Source organism: Rattus norvegicus, chromosome 10, assembly GCF_036323735.1.
Source record: "Rattus norvegicus strain BN/NHsdMcwi chromosome 10, GRCr8, whole genome shotgun sequence".
Lineage (NCBI taxonomy): Eukaryota > Metazoa > Chordata > Mammalia > Rodentia > Muridae > Rattus > Rattus norvegicus.
Genome location: NC_086028.1, coordinates 49,191,183 through 49,207,715, shown reverse-complemented (window position 1 = coordinate 49,207,715; position 16,533 = coordinate 49,191,183). Strand labels below are relative to the sequence as shown.

Below are 16,533 nucleotides of genomic sequence, written 5' to 3'. Positions count from 1 at the left end.
GAGGATGACGTCGTTCTTAAGAAAAGGACAGCAAGCCTGCAGTCTGTAGTGAGGGCCTTTATGCTAACTTCCATGATGGAGTCTGTCTCTCCATCTGTAACTGTGACGTCTGTATATTAGGAGATCTAGGTCAGAGGGATAAGCCAGGGTACCTTTGAGTTTCTAGCCTCCCTGTTGTAAAGTAGGAACTGTACATAGCCTCACGATTAATTATTGTCTTCATTTAAATTGTATAAACTCAGAGTAAATATTTTATATAAATGTGTGAGAATTGATGTTAAAAAAAAAAAAAGAAAAAACAACTAAAAAGTACCAAATGGTTTTTAAACGTCAGAATATTATAAAATATAAAAGTGGTGAGCCAGTGAGATTCTGGCTAAGGGTTTAGGGGTGCTAGTTGCCAATCCTGTGGTGACCTGAGTTCAAGTCCCAAAGCACATGTGGTGGAAGGAGAGAACTAACTCTGTTCATTGTTCTCTGACCTCCACACTGTCACTAAAGGACACATGTGCATGCACACACATACACGTGCATGCAGACACATAGAATATAATAACGCACACAAATAAATGAAATGTAATTTTTAAAAATGTTGCTTTGACTAGGAGCGACTTTCTCACCCATATTTCCTACCCTTACCCTCCAAAATGTTAGCACAAGGATTTTTTTTTTAAATGAATACAACTCTCTTAGGGGCGGGAGAAGTAGTTCAGTTCATCAGGTGATTCCCAAATCATGTGAGAAAAAAGCCAAGTGTGGTAGCAGGCTTGTAATTCCAGTGACAGGGAGATGGAAACACATAGATCCCTGGAGCTAGGTGGCTGGCTGGCTAGCCTAGTCCCTGGGGCAAGTTGCAGGCCACTGAACAGAACCTGAGGTAGACCTCGTACTGCCGTGCATGTACACACATGCACACAGGTGCACGCACAGACAGACAAGTGCACACACAAGAAAACTGTGACCCTTTTAGTCATTGAGGGCAATGGCATTCATTTAGGCAGAACCTTCTAGGAAGTGAACCCCAGCCAAGGTATTAGAAACGTTAAAGAACTGCACATTTTTTTCCAGCTGTATACCTGCATGCTGGCACACAGGGTGGATTAGGCTCGGTAAGATATTAAAAGCATGGAGGAAAGCCACAGCATCCATGATGGGATTCTTTGGCTACCACACCATTGCACTGTTGGCCCCTGTGGTGATATTTCCTTCTCCGTTTGTTTTCCAGTCCTGCACCACCACCACCACCCTCCCCCTCACATCACAGCCCTCATTCCTAGGACATTTTGTCACATTCTTTGCCATGTGTCCCTGCCATCCCCCTTGAGTGCTATGAGTGGTGCTTGCTCAGTGAGTACACGTCAACAGACAGGTTTCTCATATCTGTTGTGGGCCTTCTTCCATTGATCCGGGATCTGGTTGCATTTGGGAGCATTGTAGTACTTGAGAAACTTTGTGGATTCTAGTGTTAGGGTTTCACCAGCTTCCCCTGCCGTAATTGCTTTTTCAGTAATGCAATACTAGAGTCTAGTTTGCATTATTATTAGATAGTCTCATGAACTCAAGAAACAAAAGGGTACCGGCCATTTTACCAGCAGTCTTAAATGGTATGAACAGAGCAAAGAGCAAGCCCAGTAGGCACTAAACTAAGATCTATTTATTTTTATTTTATATGCGTGAATATTCTGTCTGCATTTATGTCTGGGCACCACATGCACATCCCTGGTGCCTGTGGAGATTAGACTTCCTGGAACTGTAGTAGATACAGATGGGTGTGGGCTGTCAGGTAGGTTGTGAGAACCAAGACTGGGTCCCCTGCAGCCAGTGCTCTTGCCTGCCGATCCACCGCTCCAGCCCTGGTGTTTGAATAACAGTTAGGGAAAGATAAATGTTTTGAAAGCTTGTGTTCACATTAAAGAGTGTGTCAGCTACTCAGAGGGGTCTGTGGGAGGGGAAAAAAATCCTGTTCATATTTATAAACAAATTCAAATAACGTCTTTCATGTATTCTTGATTTTATGTACTTTATTTGAGCCGTTATTCATTTAGTCCTGTTTCTTCTTTGCATCCAGCTTCTGCGATCTCTGTGTGAAGGAAAACAGTAAAGTGTTGGAAAGCGTTTCTTCCATTTGTTTTAAGGAGAGAAAATGAGATTTGGTTTTTGAGGGACAAGGCAGTAACAGGACTTAGAGCTGTGTGCGAGAAACCACGGACACTGACACGTGAAAGCAAAGCACTAGAACGTTCTGTGATGTGTGTACACATGCCATTCAGAATCCGAGCGTGGCTTTAAAGTGGCATGCCTTCAAAGGATGAAAGCCATCCGTGAGTGTCTCCAGTTTAACCACTAAGAGATGGGGCACTGTGCCTGTCTTTGACTGACCAGCTCTTGACAAATGATAAGCATAGCCGACAAAATTCAAGCAGAATGAATTAACAATTAAAAAAAGAAAAGTAGTCAGAAAAATTAGAATTCAGTATTTAATGTGATGAGCTGTAATTGGGTTTATTTTACTCATTTTATGTGTACAGTGGTCTCCTCTAGTTTTCTGTGTTTCAGCCACAATGAACTACTCAAAAAATTCCATAAATAAATAATTCATAAATTTTAAATAGCTTATCACATGTTTTAATTTTTTGTTTCATTACTGCTGATGCTACTCTTTTGCTTCACCTGGTTTGTAAATTAAGCTCTATCACATGTATGTACATCTGAGGATAAATGCAGGGGTTTGTCTAATTCTCAAGCATCTGGTAAGGGTCTCAGAGTATAGTTCCTGCGAATAAAGGAGGGCTACTGTACACGGCTTTGTAGGAGAGGTTGTGTTGATAAATGAGTTTATTTCTATATATAGTTTACTAGCAGTGACACAGCATTCCACTTCATGCTTCAGCTTCTGCAGCTACCAGTGAATTGGAGAGCTTTGATTATGTGTGGTATTCTATCTGTTTACAATATTCCTGGAGGAGTCTCCTTTGCTCGTTGGTTCCCAAGGCTTTCTAGGTGGTCAGCTATGAAGAATGAAACTCTCTTCTTCATGTTGAACCTTAAGCTGCTACCTTACAACTTCAACCTGTTGGTCATAGTTGTCCATGCTGGGAGAGTCTGAGTGCTCTCTCCGCATCCATGTGACCATGCTTGCAGCACATCATGTAACTGTGGTGGCTGGGCCCTTTGCTATTATATATGATAATCCATTCTTTTGCATTCTCTTCTTTAGAGTGCTTACTTCCTTGAAGTGAATGATTATGAATTACTTATTTCATCCATCACCTCTGCCGATAGCACAGGAGGAGGCCAGTGGTGTACCATTTTGAAGGCAGATATAGGGAGACGAATGGCAAAAGATGTGTAGTAATAATTACAGACAGTAACCTTACTTAGCACTCACTGTGTGTCAGATAAAGTTCCGAGCATATACACGGTAGACTGTATTTGCATCTGTGTTCACAGGATTTTTTTTAAATGGCTCTTTTGGAAGATCAAATGGATCAAGAAGGAACTCATAAGTTGAACCTGTCTTTTAAAAGAACCATTGATGTTCTTAGCGACTTCATTTTAGAGGAGATTACAAGAAAACATAAAACATAAATAGCCTCAGGTCTGAGTAGTAGGTTGTATTTAGGAAGGCAATGTGATAAGGAATGTTATCTTTGGGATCTAGTGTGCCTCCAGATGTTGAACATTTTCATGAAGGAAGTGAAAGAGATCAAGAGGTGTGAATAAAATAAAATAGGGTCAAGAAGAGACGTGATTTTTGTTTGCTCCTAACAGTATTTGAGAGACTTTCATGGCTGAAATGAGGTAAAAAGAAAGGGCTTTGGATAAAGAGCTCTGAATTATAAGGCAGTTAAAGAAAAGGAAATTTGTACTCTTTTAAACTCTGAAAGGAGAACCAAGCGAAGATTTTTTTTTCCCTTGGTGAATATGAGATTAATATCTAATGCCTCTTTGCAGTTTCCTCTTTCTCTGATGTCTCTTTTGTTTTGACTGCACAGTCTGCCCAGAGCAACAGCAATTGGCTTTCATCTTCCATGGTGAACAAAAGCAGCCAGAGAATTTGGTGTTGTCCTCTAGAAGAAGACAGCTCTTAGCGAATAGCAGTGATAGGATTTGTTTAACATCATATGTGCAGGACTAATCAATGAGAAGTGTATTAACTTTGAACTTGCAGTCATTCAAGGCTCTGGAGGTCCTGCTTATGGCTTATTCAGATAAGCGACCGCACCACATAAGGTTTACAGAAAGGATCTTTGAATGTAGTTGGAGAGTCTCCAACTAAATACGGTTTTTATATATAAGGAAAACGATGAGCATTGCTGAACAACGTCAAAAAGAAAGTGTGTTTTAAATGCAGTCTGTTTTCCTGAATTTCTATAGCCCTAAATGGCTCCTAAATTATATTTTATTCTCCTGTCCAGAGTGATCGATCTAAGTGGGATAAGTTTGTCACTGGCATTCACTGCCAAAATCATTCCAGGTGAAGTCCTGCCAGCAGACGCACAGATGACGATTTGAACATGATGTTCCAGATAGGTTTTTAAAGTAATTTCTGCCATATCAACTGGTTGTTATTTTATTGGCTTCTTGCGATGAGTCTGTGAGGTGGCTTTATTTCTGTGTTTTAGAAAAATAAAATGAAGCTTGGTGGTGTCATTGCTCACACGTTTGGAAATGGCCAAACCAGGCCTAGAATGTGTGGACCCACCTCGTGGCTTCATCTTCTTAGCTGAATTATCAGTCAGTCACCACCATAGAATCAGGCAGTTCTCATCAGCCAGTCCTGCTGCCTTCAGGATACCTTACAGCACTGCTGCTAGGGTAGGAGGTGACAGTGCTCAGCGGGCAGAGCCATGTGGTAATCTCTTGAGTAACAGGGAAGATCCTGAGCACTGAATGAATACTCAAGCCAGACCAACGTGCTCTCAGGGCTCTTGTTAAAAGAAGGCTTGCTCCAGGTCTGGGCCATGGCTACTATACTTCCGGAATAGGCTGTCTTCCAGTTGTCCCTATTTAGGGTCTTAGTAGAGAACTGAAAGACACAATGTGCCTTTCCCTAGTTTACCTGGAGGCCTGGGTTCTCCCTTGTCTGAAAGATGTGGGAACCAATAGAAGGGTTTTGAACTTTAGATCCTTTCAGATTGTATTATGTTAGCATACATATATAATAACATAATATATAATAAGATAACTCGAGGAGGGACACAAATCAAACATGAAATTCATTAATGTTTCATATGTACCTTATATAGTAGTCTGAAGGTAATTGTAGGCAAATTTACCTAAAGTTTTACATTTTGATTCTTTCAGGTAGGTATGGGATTTTTATTGTTGGCACTCAAAAAGTTTAAGCTTTTGGATTTTAGAGTACGGAGCCCCATCTGTGCTCATAAACTGTAATATGTGTGTGAATATGGTATGTATTTATTGCAAGTTTGTATACATTGCATGTTTATTGTTTACATGTGACTAAGGAAAAGCAGTTATTGAGTTACGTGTGTAGTTCTGGAAAGGTTGGTGCGTAGGTGTGGGGGCTGGCTGGAGGGCTGGCTCAGTAGTTAGTACGAAAGTGTGCGCCGCTCTAACTGAGGGGCCGAGTTGCTTTTCGAGCACCTAAATCCACCAGTTTGTAACCTTGGCAACTGAAGCTCCAGGGGATCTGATACCTTCTTTTGGCCTCTTGCAGGTACCTGTGTGCAAGCAAGCAAACACACACACACACACACACACACACACACACACACACACACTTCTTTAAGCAGACATTTAGTTGAGATGTGATGGCAAATGGTAGCCACATGACTTTTGGAGTTAGGCTTCTTGGCTTGTGACCCTGTGTGTGATAAGATCTGCTTTGGGTGGCTTGTTTCCTTCCTGCATATCTCTGTCACCCCCACCTAGCAGAGGTCAAGCTGAGGTTCTTTGTGAATATCTCTCTTTCTTTTCCTGATCTTTGGTTGTGTTTCGCCTTTCCTGACAGTTTGTTCTGAATCCCATTAGCCAGTGGTTCTCTGCTCTCAACCACAGATCCCCCTGCCCACCCTGTCTTTTCTACCAGGCTGACTCTTGGTTTACTGATGACTGATGGTGCTGATGGAGAAGCAAGCTGTGTGGCCACTGCCTGGGAGACTGCTTCCTTATCTCTGCCCCATACTCCTTTAGTGGTATAAGGCTTTTAAGGTTTTCATATGTAAAAAGCAAAACAAAAAGCCCTTGATGCCTCACTATGTATTTAAAAATGGAGTCTTGGGGTGATTCTGACTGCATGCTGAGCCCCATGTGTGGATAGGATAAGAACTGAAATACTGAAGGCAGGAGGATAGCCAGTGGAGCCTTTTTCCTCAGCTCATCTTGAGAATTGTCTGTGGTGCCTCTGGCTTATACTTCCCGGGCCCTCCAGGCTGGGTTGGGCAAGCTATTCAACCGTTACAATGTAGTATGACTGATTTAAGTCAGTCCTAAGATTCCCATTTTTGTGACCACACAGTCCTGTCTTACTGTTTTTCTAAGAAGTTTTAGAAAATATTGTTTGGTGAGGAGGGGAAATTACTTACCTGCGTGATTAATCTTAAGGAAAATTTCACCATGGCATTTCCTTCAGATCTGATGCCAGATTTCTCCCGGAAGCACTGATCACAGGGAACAAAGAGAGTCCTGGATCTGAGTGATGGAATGTGGAGATAGAGTGGAACAGCAGAGAGATGTGGGTACTTAATACAATTCCCAAGTGCTTACAGCTTATGGTATGTTTATATCCTCAAATGCACCATGTGAACTGGAAGTGCTAAGAAAACAGGAAGCTTTTGCTTTTATCCTGATTGAGATGTCCTTAGTAGAAAAGATACATATCTGCTGGCTTCTAAGAAAGGAAAGTGCCATTGACCAATGTCTAACGTTCCTAGGTTCTTAGCTGAGAAAACGGAGCCTGTTCCGTTAGTGCTTTGGTCAGTGTGTGTGTGGTAGTCTAGAAAAGGCATTGCCTGTGTTGCCTTTGGGTGGACTGAGTAAGAAGGGTTAAGAGGAGTTACGTACAGATTTCTTACACAGTTAAGGTGGGGAAGATCCTTCACCCAATGCTACTTATACTGTCTACTGATTTAAAGTAATGGGGATTAAGTACAATGCCTGACTTTAAAAACGTAACTCACAGTTATTAAAATGCCCACTGAATTGCCAGTGAGTAAGGAGCTGAACTTACTGAGCCTGGTTTCTCTTGTTGATTTTCACTTGCTGTGGAGTGACTGGCTGACCAGATGGCTCGCTAGCATATGTAAGTAAGCATGTAGTTAATTACATTTGAACATAGAGTCGTTGTCAGTGGCCCAATCCCCAGTCTTATGTGTCTTCTTCCCACAAGAGGAGAAACTGCTTACAAGTTTCTAGGCATCTCATCAGCTCTGGCTTAAGTAGTCACTTGTTTCAGAGTCACCCTTTGTAAGCACTCAGTGAACATTCAGGCTTTTTTGAGAGGCAGGGAAATGTGGCCACACCTGTTCCTGTCAAAAACTTCCTTTATTCTGCTCAATACAGGCTAAAAAGATTGGGATAAGTAACTTTTGCTCTCCTCCTTTTCATTGGCCTGTGATTCATCCAGAACTAGAAGGCAGGGTGTCCTTAAGCAGTGGGAATACATTGTTGGTTGTGGTTTTCTGAACCTATTCTTGGATAGCTGTTGATTGCTTTTGCTAGAGATAACAAGATTGCTCCCTCCTTTACAGAGGCTGCGCAGTAAACCATGAAATGTGCTGGCAGAGTGAAAAAGGAAGCCATGGCTGTGGCCTTTTCTACCTCCTAGGCCAAGGAAACTCAGAGAAGTGAGTTCTGTTGTGAGGATAAGGGTCTGGTTTCCCTGGGTGTGCACAGGTTAGGGCAGCTTCCGAGGCAGAGGGAACATGGTGAGTAAAGACTAGACAGAGATGAGAAGTCTTGTTACATACAGGAAGAACATTCTGGAAACAGCAAACATGGCAGTGCTGCATTAGCCTGAGGCACAAGGTAGGCAAAGTATCTTGAGTACAGGGGAGAGACTCAGCAGAGGCAGACAAGGGAGGGCTTCTTGTACCTTGCCAAGGCAGCCAGGTTTACAGTGTGCCAGGCTAATACTGGGAGGCTTAAAGTCAGTAAACACAGATAACGGCTACCTGTTCTCTGTGGAGAGGAACAAGTCTCCACTGCGTGGCTCACTTCTCTTCAAGTCACATCTCTTTCTCTCGCCTCTGTCTGTCACCTTCTGTGCCATCATTCAAGAGGCTTCTTCTAAGCTCTCTTTCTTCCAGGCACTATACTCCAGTGAGATGCAGGCAATCCCTCTTGTGGAAAGGTGAGCTATAAACGTATTACTAAGAAAATACCAGGCACGAATCTATGCAATAATTGGATCAGAGGCAAGGGTGATGGCTCAGCCGTTGGAGCACTTACTGTTCATGTAGAGGACTGAAGTTTAGCTCCTAGCACCCACATGACAACTTGCTCATAACTACCTAGAACTCCAGAGGATCTAACTTACACTCTCTTCTGATCTCTGTGATCACCATGTGTGTACATAGCACACATACATACATATAGGTGAAACATACATACAATAAATGCCAATAAATCTTTTTTAAAAATCAGCTAAAGTGAAAACACTATGGGGTCCTCAGAGGAGATGTCCCTGCTGCCATCCACTTCCTGGTCAGTCCTTTCTCAAGTGGAACAGACTGTCAGCTGGAAAAGCCCAAGCGCTTGGCCACTTCTGTCTTCTCCGTTTGACATGAGCTCACTGAGAGTGGGGACTGTTTGGGCCTAGGATTGCTGAGAATGTCATGCATCTCTGGCACATAAGGTGCTCAGTGACACCTGATCAGTCAGAGCCAGGCCACCTGGCAGCAAGCCTGTATCTGCCACTTGCTAGCTCTGTGGCTTTGGGCTGTTGATATAACCTTTCTGAACCTGCATTTTTCTTGTCTGCAAATAGATAAGGTTGAGAGAATGAAGTCTGTATTTTTAATGCCTGGATGTGGTGCTTGTGGCCACTGTGGTCTAAGAATTATTCTCCCCACACCAAATCCACACCCAAGAGCGTGTGAGGTCCTGCAATTCCCTCTCCGCCCAAAATCAGAGCCGCTCAAGGGAGCTCAGTCCTCACCGCTCCCTCCCACTGCCTCCTCCAGTCTCAGTAGAGTTGGCACAATACCACACGCCGACAGAAGTTGGCACAAAACATCCTATCTCTTGTTTCTCTCCTAAGGGCCCACTTACCTTCCTTCAGATTCTTCTCTTTTCCCATTCGTGTTTTTCTCTCTCATCTTCTAGTGAGATGCTGTTTCCGCTTCCCCAGTTCACAGCTCTTGGAGTATCTGCTCTCATGTGAAGCCCATGTGCTTGTTCAGAAGGTTGGGAAGGTGGCTCAGGCAAAGCCAGGGTGTAACACAGGCCTATAATCCCAATCCTGAGAAGCTGAGGAGGTTGGTGAGTGAGCCTGGCCTAGACTGCACAGTGAGTTCAAGGCCAGCATGATCTATAAAATGGAGCCTTATCTTAAATAAATAAAGGAATAAGTAAACTTGTGTTCTTACCTATTAACCCACCCTCAGTGTCACATACAAGACCCCAGTTCTGAACCTAAGATCTGAAATCCTCAGGGAGTCTGAGGTAGGAGCCTGCTGTTAGTAAGGATGCAATTAATGTTAACTATTGCTACTCTTTATCATGAAAACTACCAAATAGGGGATGAGATGGGGAGAGAGGTTTTCTTTTAAAATGTAGTTGACTTCCTGTGATCCTGAGGGAGCATTGTTAGCGGGAAGCTGAGCTAGAAACAGTCTCACTGATCGTCCTTGTGGGAAAGGAAAGGACCATCAAGCTTTTAGATTTCTGACATGGTTAAGTATATGGAAAGAGTATCTCATTCAATGATGTCTTGCTGGGAAATAGTATTGATGCCCTCCACAAATAAATTGCGTGTTTTGTTTTATTTTTTGTAAGTTGTTCTTTGGTCTCAAAGAACCTGCCTCAGTTCCCCATGGGACACTTTTTATTCTCAGAGGCATGTGATCTTCAGTATCTAGTCCTGGTCTCTTGTTTTAGGGTTGTCGTAGGTTGGTATGCCTGAACCCTAACCAGAGGGAGCAGCTGCCATGATGGGCCTCAGCAAACGAAGGCCTGGTTTTCAACAGTGACTAGGCCTTTGGTTTTTCTCTAAAGTCTCTTTTTCTTCTTCTTTTTTTTTTTTTTTTTTCCGGAGCTGGGGACCGAACCCAGGGTCTTGCGCTTGCTAGGCAAGCGCTCTACCACTGAGCTAAATCCCCAACCCCTTCTCTAAAGTCTCATGATTTTAAACTTAGCAGTTTTTCCTCACAATGTACTGGACTGCACCTATGGGTGACTTGGGGCTAACTCCTGATTCTACCGTTAAGTGGAAACATATCAAGAGGGTAAAGATCTGCGTGCTGAAAAGCGAAATCTTTATAGCAAAATAATGGAGTACAGCGCTCCCCCAACACACACACACACACACACACACACACACACACACACACACACACACACACAAGTTTTATGTTGACTGAAAACTACAGGCAGAGTACCTCAGTGGTGTGAAAACAAAGCTGTGGCCCCGAGCTGAGCTCGTAGGCCTTAGCTGTAGCAGAGAGGGCCTTGTTATTTCTAACTGAGTACATTAGTATTTTAGCACTCCAAAGGTGAAGTAAGGAGGGGCAATTCAAAATTGCTTCAAGAAACACCTGGGAGTCGCAGATGTGCTCACTGCTGATGGCGTCATGTTTCAGAGGGGGCCATTAATTGTTGTAGTCATATGGAGCTCTTTGTGAAATTTAAATCCGTTGGATATCAACACCTTCAAAGACAATAAAATTCCAGCCTGCGTTTGTCTATTCCCATGTGAGGAGTTACTACAGCGTGCAGGCATCACTCCATGAGAGATCCTTGAGCTTAAAGTTCTCTGGCATATAGGCAGTTGTCTGAGGTCAGTTTTCCATTTCGCAGTTGTCAAACAGCTGTCAAACTAAAACACCAGGTCTTAAAGCTAATTTTCATTTCATGGCATTCCAAATTAGCATGTTTCTTGACTTAAGAATTTTAAATGTTTCCCACATTTCATCAGAATCCTTCAATTATTCCATTTTTCCCAAATGTCCACATGTATTCTAAATATGATACCTCAAATGTCTTGTTTTCTAACCATAGATTCAGGAAATTTTCATAAGCCTTTTAGAAGCACTTGAGTGGGCCTTCCACATTGAATCCCACTGGTTTCTACAAAAAAGAGAAGGTCAAATCTTTGTAAACCTATCACCCCTAGTTTCAGGGTCACACTTTATTGTTATCTTTTTAACTTTCCTTCAAATTGAAATCATAACTGAACATGGCATTCTTACTTTCTAAATGCAGTGTAGGTTAGTATGATTAAAATAAATTCAGGTTGACTTTCAGTAATTCATTGACGAAGAGATTTCTGACTGTGCCATTGGTGTTGTGCTAGAAAACATCTCAGTTGCCTGTGGGCCATATTAAAGTCACACCTTCTCTAAGGTGCCATCAGAGACACCTGGCCAGTGTGTTGGAGTTGTTATCTAGTGAAATTAGGAGTTATACGGAAACACCTTCAAAGGTACTCTTAAATTCTAAGGATTACTGTGTGGTCACACAAAACCATTTCTAGGACATTATAAATTAATGTCCTTTTCAATATTTAGTTCTTATTCTTCATGCACTCCTGAGTTAGGGTACGATTTAACCGATTTCAGCTTGTTCTGTTCTGATGTCACATAGCTCCGTTACACTTGGCTGGCTTACATTTTGTCTTCTGACATATCTGAAGGCCTCTTGCCTGTGCACCCCTCTGACTGGCTAGGAGAGCTGGTTTTAGTTATTTGACAAGTGCATGCTCAGGGAATAGTTGGAATGGATGAGAACTAGTCAGCAGAGGAAATAAACTCCAGGTAAGAAAGCATAACTTAGGAAAACTGCCATCTTAAAATGAATTTACTTTTTCGAGAAAGTCTTCAACTCCTGTCTATCCTAGGACTCACTATGTAGACCAAGTTGGCCTTGAACTCAAAGAGATCTTCCTGCCTCTGCTTCCCAAGTGCTAGAATTAAAGGTGAGTGCAGATTTTGGTAGTCATCTCTAAAAGGTTAACATTGGGATTATTATAAAACATTTTGAAGATTGTTCTTTATTAGCTGGAATACCAGAATGATTTGACTGGCGGTACCAACATGAGTTGCAAATGTGCTCAGTGGGATTGTATCCAAAGCTACCTGTAATGTCCCAGCAACTGCTTTTCTTCAGAGCCTTTGAAACTGGATGATCGGCCATCAGGAAGCCAAGTGTTTGGTTTTGTGGTATAGCATAGCCATGTCTACAGCTTACCTTCAACCCACCCTCAAACCTGCCCACATACCTCCTCCCTGGTGCTCTCACTTGAACTGTCAGCTGCTCAGGCCAAAAACTTGGGGGTTACTGATGACTCCTGGCTTTCGAAACCCTACTTCCCAGCCATCAACAAGTTCTGCTTACACATATATGTGCACATGCATGCACATTCTTGTTGGAATGCTCTGAGAAGTGTCCCGGTGGTTGGGTTCTCCATGTAGCTCTGTGTCGTCCTTGCCAGGGTTTTCTGTCTCCAGGGAGGTGGTGTTGCTTCCACTTCCCTGCACTGTTCTTGATTTATGTTATGGGGCTGTCTCAGCGTATAAGCTAGAACCTCCCGGAGACTCCAGGCTCTTTCAGCAAAGGCCCTGTGTTTATAATGGCTTTACCTACAAAGAATCATTGTATTTTATTTGTTCATTGCTCTGATTATTCTGTCTTTGCTTCAGGTAGCATGATGACATCTTTTTTATTGACATGCAAGACGTTTGTTTGTTTTGTTGTTGTTGTTGTTTTTAGACCTTAACCCTTTACTCTGAGGCTGTTCTTTCTGGTCTTAATGTTTGTGTTAGTTTGGGATACAGAGAAACCTTATATTTAAACATCTCAATTCTGTTGTTCTTTTGTCATTTCTTCCTTGAGGAAGCTCATGTAAACTTGTGGAATAACAACAACAACAACGACAATAATAATGCTTGCCGAGACAGTTCCCTGGGTACCAGGAATTGAACTTAGGTTGTTCAGGCTTAACACTTCTGCCCACTGAGCTGTCCTGCCAACTCCATTTTTTCTTTAAAGATACTGTCTTACATTGTAGCCCTGAGTGGCTTGGAATTCACTGTGGGAACCATGTTGGCCTAAATAGCAACAGTCCCCCTGCCTCAGCCTCTCAGGTACTAGGATTACAGGTATGTATGTAACATCATGCCTTACCTATGCATTACCTAGATAATGATGGATTTTTCATTTCTTTAAAATGTTTTTTTAACCAGTTTCTCTCTCTCTCCCTCTCTCTCTCTCTCTCTCTCTCTCTCTCTCTCTCTCTCTCTCCCCCTCTGTGTGTGTGTGTGTGTGGGGGGGGGTGTTTCATGGTGTTTATGTGTGGATGTGAGGCGGTGTACACTCACAAACAACAAAACAGGATGATACCTTCTCTATTGTTCTTCATCGACATTTCTTTGCTGCAGGGTCTCTTGTTGAACAGGAAGGCCACTTTTGGGATAGTGGCTGGCGTCAAGTTCTCAGAGTCTTTCTGAGTCCACCTCACTTCACACTGGAGTTACAGGCAGCAAGGCAGCGTGCTGCTGGGGACCCAGATCCCAGTGGGCCGTCCTGGCAGGCCTCTCAGCTGGTTTCTTACCTTTGCTTGTATTTAGGCAGCTCTCTCCCATGTCTGTGCTGCCATGCCCTCCAGTAGCTCTCACGGTTTTGATGTAGAAAGCCAATGCTTTTCATAATTTTGCCTGTAGTCCCCCCCCACTGCACAACAGACTTCCCACTGCCTGCCTGTCCCCTCTTTTATTTTCCCCTTACTTGGGGAGTTTGGCCATCTCATGGCTGTTATTTTTGTTTGTTGCCCAGTGGACTAAGAACAGTGTTTCCATGCAGTGTTGGCTCATATCCATCATGCATATGAGACCCCCTTGGCTCTGCAGGACAATGGGCTTGTTACAGTCTTCATTTCTGCTCTTTTAGATCCACTTGACTGCAGTGTACAGACTTCACTGTCGTGACTCTGGGCCACACTAACCTCTGCTCCATGGTGGCTGATGGCAGACCAGTTATCACTGTTGTTACCCACTTGACTGCACTGTCGATACTGCAGTGTTGTGACTCTGGGCCACAGGAACTTCTGCTCCATGGTGGCTGCTGGTCATTGCGGGCCAAAAAGAAATTTTTTTACCCCAAGGGAGGTATAGGTACACACTTACTTAGTCATCTACCTGGAGAGAATAATTTTAACTAGGAACATTTGTGGGATCAAATGTTGTGTGGCCTGAAAGCTGCATTGTTCAACAGAAAGTAGAAGTTGATCTTGAAGAGGATAAGAGAAAACAGTGTCTTAGAAACAGGAGCACATTTCAAGGGCAAGAACATCTTATTGTACGATGTTGAGCTGGGCGTGGTAGCATACACCTTTAATCCCAGCACTCAGGGGGTAGAGGCAGGTGGATCTCTGTGAGTTTGAGGCCAGCCTGGTCTACATAACAAGCTCTGGCCAGCCAGAGACAAAAAGATTAGGTCGTTAGCTGAAGACTAGAGAAGTTTTTTGGGTTGAATGTGAGGAGATCTTTGAAGCACAGCCCTTCTAAGAGCTGTTTTCTTGGGGTTTGGGGTAAGGAATCAATGGGCTGACGTGGAGGCAGAATTAGCAAGCAATATTCACATGGGATAAAAATGAGTGTTACTGTTAGGGTGCTAGTTGGATGCCAGAGGCTTGAGCTCACTGGGGATGGACTCCTCCCTCCATAATCAGCAGGGCTCAGAGTACTGGCCAAAAGAAAGGGATACAAGTTGCCCCTCAGGTCCAGGATGAAGATGTGACATCTGAACTGCACCAGCTGTAAGATAACTGTGTAGTCAGACTTTCTGTTGATAAGGAAAGACGTACCATTACTTAATCTATTAAGATTTAGTCCAAATGGGGCTCTTCACTCACCTGATTAGAACACCTGATTAGGAAGATAGAAGAGAAACTGTCTTTGGAGAAGGACTTTGGAGATAGTGTAAAGTCCTAAAGTGTAGGTTGGCCCAGTGGTCTCTTTGGCTACTGTTTACTCTTTCCTCTCTAGCATGTTGTTGACAGCCGTCCCTTGGTCACTGTCTAGTCTCACCCCTGAGAGTGTTTTACTTTGCCCTGTAGTAAACTACTAGTCTTCTAAACGGCACTCTGTTTCTTATCTGAATTCTTTCTATGAAGATTGTAAGGACCAAGGAGCTAAAGAGAAACCATAGTGAGATTCTGGTTCCAGCATGCCCGAGAGTTATATGCCACAGTGGCCATGGGAAACGAGAACAAAGGGAGGGAGGGAGGGAGAGAGGGAGAGCCATAAAACAGGCAGTAAAGCCTAGCAGCTTCATGTGAAGCCTTTTCAGCTCATGGTATTGTAACCTTAAAACTTGACCAAGTCTGGCAGCTACATACCTGTAATCTCAAGTACTTGGGAGGCTGAGCAGAAGAATCAGAGTTTGAGGCCTTCTTGGGGCTATACAGAGAGAGAATCTATCTCTAAAAATAGAACAACGAGAACATTAGATCCTTAGACATGCAGCAGTCATGATGCGGGGAATCTGTCTGTCTGACTTCATTTGTTTTCCTCTGTGACTACATAAAGAAGCCGGAACCATGAGACCATCCCACTGACGCCTGGCTTACTTTTCATCAGCTCTTAGTCTTGAAATGTCCTAGTCTTGATCCCAATCCTGCAACTGTTTTAAAGCTGTTTACTCTTATCTTCCAGCTCTCTTCTTATTCCTCATGCGCCTCACCTCATTTTTCACGTCAAGATTTGTTACCCGAATTTTATTTTGAGTAGGGAATAGACATCTGTATACAAAGTTTGCTTTTTAAAAGAAACCAACAAGAAAAAATAGTAATGTGTGAGGGCACAGGCAGAACTGGTAGAAAGCCGTGGTGGAGGGTGTAGTGGGGGGAACATGGACCCCACTCACTCACTACCGTCCTCACTGCAGCTTCTACACTGAGACTTCAAGTAGTGAACGAAAAGATGTGGAGACCATGTTAACATGTCAGTGTCCTGCTCTAGGCCATGACACCTAGGGACAGTAACTGGGATCCTGTCACTAACTGTGTGGCATGGGACGGAGGATAGAACTGCTTTGTTTTGATTTGTCTGTAAAAGGAGGCACCATTGTATAGTCTACCTGTATCATGTGGCGTCCTCGGAAAGAGGCAAATGAGACATTATCTCTCCCACAGCAGCATGGTGGGAAACGTAAGGAATGCTCACAGATAACAGCAACTTAGGGCAGAAAACACATAAGAGAAATTAAGTGGTGTATGATATCACAGAGGAGAGATTATATCTAGCTTCTGAGGTAGAGAGAGTGAAGTTCTTAGAGGCCACCCATTTAGTTGGACTGTGTGAGGTGTTCATGTCTTAAAGATGGGGAAAAGCAGGTTTTAGTCAGAACAAA

At 43.2% G+C, this 16,533-nt stretch overlaps 1 protein-coding gene and 1 long non-coding RNA gene across 7 annotated transcripts in view; one reads left to right on the top strand and one right to left on the bottom strand.

Annotated features, from left to right (window-relative positions):
- Cox10 (cytochrome c oxidase assembly factor heme A:farnesyltransferase COX10) overlaps positions 1-16,533 on the top strand; it is a 111,801-nt gene that overhangs the window by 34,294 nt on the left and 60,974 nt on the right. The window lies entirely within an intron of this gene.
- Positions 2,002-15,619, bottom strand: LOC120095119 (uncharacterized). 5 transcript variants are annotated; one of them, XR_010055378.1, is made up of 4 exons: positions 9,238-15,619; positions 8,139-8,322; positions 6,552-6,657; positions 2,002-2,080 (listed from the first exon to the last, which is right to left on the bottom strand). It is a non-coding gene; the product is annotated as an uncharacterized LOC120095119 (long non-coding RNA). The 5 variants fall into 5 exon arrangements; XR_010055377.1 differs by having other exon boundaries at positions 8,139-9,435; positions 15,521-15,615; XR_010055380.1 differs by having other exon boundaries at positions 6,552-6,626; positions 8,139-9,435; positions 15,521-15,615.